This window comes from Lepisosteus platostomus, unplaced genomic scaffold (assembly GCF_059453375.1).
Source record: "Lepisosteus platostomus isolate fLepPlt1 unplaced genomic scaffold, fLepPlt1.hap1 Scaffold_65_H1, whole genome shotgun sequence".
NCBI classification, from domain to species: domain Eukaryota; kingdom Metazoa; phylum Chordata; class Actinopteri; order Semionotiformes; family Lepisosteidae; genus Lepisosteus; species Lepisosteus platostomus.
This window is the reverse complement of record NW_028291679.1, coordinates 161,612-165,647: the sequence shown is the minus strand read 5'-3', so window position 1 is coordinate 165,647 and position 4,036 is coordinate 161,612.

The following is a 4,036-nucleotide window of genomic DNA, read 5'->3' as shown; positions in this document are numbered from 1 at the left end:
CTGTCCAGAAACAAAACATTCCTGTTAAACAAGAGGAATGTAAAACAAATTGTACAAAAGTAAAAAACAATTACTTTTTGACAATGAAAACTGGTGTGTATCTCTCTCTTTGCTGGCGCGCGGGCGCGGTGGGGTGCTGTACCACCCGCACAGAACATTAAAGTGTCCCTTTCCATTCAATGGGTGTCTGAGTTGCTGTGTCCTATCTTCTGACTGTCGCTGTTGTGAATCTGCAGAGTGTATCTTATTTTTACCATTGTAGCGCATTCGCCCTGGGGGGCGGCTGAAGAACACCCGGCTGGGGTGCGCGGTGAGGGGCAGGACAGGAGTGGTCAGGGCGGGGTTTAGGTAGGCCGCTGACTATTGCAGCTGTCACACAGTGAAAGGGGCATACGGGCTGGGGAGATCGCCCGTTTTCCATGTAAATAGTTCCCTGGTTCCGCACCCCTCTCTCTCTCCCTCTCCAGATACAGCTGTATGAGCTCCACCAGTCAGGACAGGAGGCTCTACTGTACGCACAGAGGGGTGGTAGAGGGGAACAAGTTGCCAGCCGTGGGGTTGAAGCTGATACCCTGGATCCTCTCCAGACAGAGCTGTATGAGCTCCACCAGTCATGAGAGAATGCTCTACTGTACACAGAGGAGGGCAGGAGGGGGGAACAAGCTGCCCAGCCGTGGGTTTGAAGCTGATACCCCGCTTGATCCTCTCCAGATACAGCTGAATGAGCTCCACCAGTCAAGGCAGGAGGCTCTACTGTACACAGAGAGGTGCAGGGGGGGAAACAAGCTGCATAGCCATGGGGTTGACCCTGATACCATGGATCCTCTCCAGACACAGTTGTATGAGCTCCACCAGTCAGGACAGGAGGCTCTACTGTACGCACAGAGGGGTGGTAGAGGGGAACAAGTTGCCAGCCGTGGGGTTGAAGCTGATACCCTGGATCCTCTCCAGACAGAGCTGTATGAGCTCCACCAGTCATGAGAGAATGCTCTACTGTACACAGAGGAGGGCAGGAGGGGGGAACAAGCTGCCCAGCCGTGGGTTTGAAGCTGATACCCCGCTTGATCCTCTCCAGATACAGCTGAATGAGCTCCACCAGTCAAGGCAGGAGGCTCTACTGTACACAGAGAGGTGCAGGGGGGGAAACAAGCTGCATAGCCATGGGGTTGACCCTGATACCATGGATCCTCTCCAGACACAGTTGTATGAGCTCCACCAGTCAGGACAGGAGCCTCTACTGTACAGAGAGAGGTGCGGGAGGGGGGAACAAGCTGATACCCTGGCTTCTCACACAAACCTTAAAATCACGTAATAGGTTTATTCCATGCTGAAAAAAAGAAGAAAGAATACACATTCCATAGGAATCAGTGCCTTTATATAGCGCCTTTAAAGGTGGCTTCTCAAAGCGCCTTACGGGATAAAAACAACAAAAACAAAAATATTGTTTTCCATTGCACTTTGACAGATCATCTTTAAATCAATTGTTGATTTAAAGTTTGACAGTAAATGTTTATATTGTAAAGCATACAGCCGCCATTTCTTTCTAAAAATTAAAAAAATTGTTTACGCAGTCTAAGAGGGGGGGGGGTCTGCTGACAATCCCCCATACACTCAAGTGAAATATGAATAACCCCAATGTAAACAGCGTATTTACAATTTGTTGATAATAAAAATGTTAAGTTCTCTAAGACTTTGTGATACTTTACCCAGGGAGCTGTGTAAGCATGCGTGGTGACTATTCATTGTTATTAAAAAATGACTTAGATTCGAACATGTTGTGATATTTAGAAATATAAAAAGTCAATTAATTGTCCATAATATTGCTATTTTATTTTTTCAAAGAAATGCTTGTTAAAAGAAAAGTCATGGCACAGGCTGGATTTGAACAGCCAACCTCTCGCTTACAAGTTCAGCACATTAATAGAATTATATCATTATTAATTTCTTTAGATATGCGATTCCATATTATATTCCCTATTAATCAAATTCTAAAAGTATGCTTGTTTGCTCCTGTATTGAGCGTATTTGCAGAAAAGCTTAAAACTACCACTTTTTATACACACGTTATTTCACATGTTAGTTAAAGACTTCGATGCTTAATATTGTTTAGGGAGAAATGGAATACTGGTGTGTATTTTTGTACCGAGACCAGCCATATACAGTTTACATACTGTAATACTGTATGTTTATGTTCCAAAATTAATATCGTTTATGGCCTTCACACGCGTTATGCTCCTATTCTTTTTATGCTCAGCTACTAAGATTTCCCTTCAGTGGTAAAATTCCATATAAATATTTAATTCTTAAACGGGCACAGTAAAGACATTAAATATACATATACATACTGTATACAGTACAGTTTGCATACAGTAATATGTTTATGTTCCTAAATCAATATCTCTTATGAGCATGCAAAAGGCATGGTGAATTGGAGATTCTCAAAAATGACTGTACTTTGCATGATTGGAAACAAATGCGTGATTGGATCAACGAAATGCTGTGGTGTTACTTTTACAAAGACGGTCAATGAAAAAAAGAATGTGGACCAGGGCAATACTTTGAGTTTACAGCTTGTCCAAGGTCATTCATTAGAACATGTGGTATTATGCGGTACTATGCGAGAATACACGGTATTAATATGGTAACTTGTGTTACACCGCGATAAGCACACCGCAAAATAATGCGGTATCGCCCGCTTGTTTTGAATGGCTGCATCTGTATATCCCTGCTAGTGATGATGACCATGGTCACCTCACCCTCGCAATACACCGGCTGAAAGAACTTAAGAACAGGGTAAATCAAGAACAGGGCATTGGCAATGAGTTCCCCTTCTTTTCATGGTTAAAATCATTTTTTGGGTCATGGGGACTGTTTTTCTTAAAGCTATTCATGCCTGTTGTAGTGTTTTTGCTGTTGTGCTGTTGTCTGACTAGGGTGACCCCTATGAGGACTCTGTGGTATGAACACATTTAAGGATAAAAAGGAGGGAATGTAATGAAAAGTTACTGAGAAAAAGTGTTTTATTCTATGTTGTTTACGGACAGAGCTGTGCTGCAGAAGCAGCTGGATACTTAGAACAAAGTGTGATAGCACCCAACTTGTCAAGGGCACAGGATGTTTTAATACTGTTTATCTTGGCTGCTTGAAGAAGGGAGTGTGAGAAACCATTTGAATAACTGCTCTTCTTTGCTTAAAGCAAAAACTGATAAGGAATGGAAAATGACTGCTTTGCCTGTCCTTGAAGTGTTGCATCAGCTTAAAAAAGATATAAAACAAGGGGTCTCCCTGCTTGCTTTTGAATCAGCTTTCACTTCTCTGCGCAGACAGGTGATGGCTTTTTCCCATATTGCAAAATGAATAAAGACCTTACTGAGTGAATGAGAATACCTCTCCTGGCTAAATCCCTTACAACTTGTTCGAAATGCAGTACGGCCATATTTCATATCAACCCACAGATGCATTCCATAAACACTAGAATTCTGGTTGTACTTAAATTGACCTTATACGTTTTGGATTATGTTTAACCTTCTTCAATTTCTTTAATTTCTTCAACCATATTTTGAGATGATTACGTTTACAGAAGCAAATATTATTCAGTGCTTTTTCTTCACTCCTTTAATCAAACCCACATTTCTATAAGGAGGGCCATTGTGAAACTCCCCAAAGTGAGCTGAATTAATCTTTTATTCTTCACACCTGCAAAGTCATTCCTTCATTGTGAAATATGAAGGCCTTTCATTATTCACATATACTACAACATCTGAAAATAATAGGTCTTGAAATAGTTGAATGAAAGAAAATCCTGAATAACTCCTTCAAATGCGTGTTACACTTTCATCAAGTACACACACTTTGAATGTGATGAACTATAAAAAGTTATTTTAACCATACCCAATGGAACTCGGGAGTGCGATTGCATACACAATCATGTTTTCAGTGTTTGGACATCAGCCGTACATCAGAACAATCATTTCACTAACACAGCTCCGTGTTGAGTGATATATCTGTATTTGGGTATATACAGATCATGTAATTC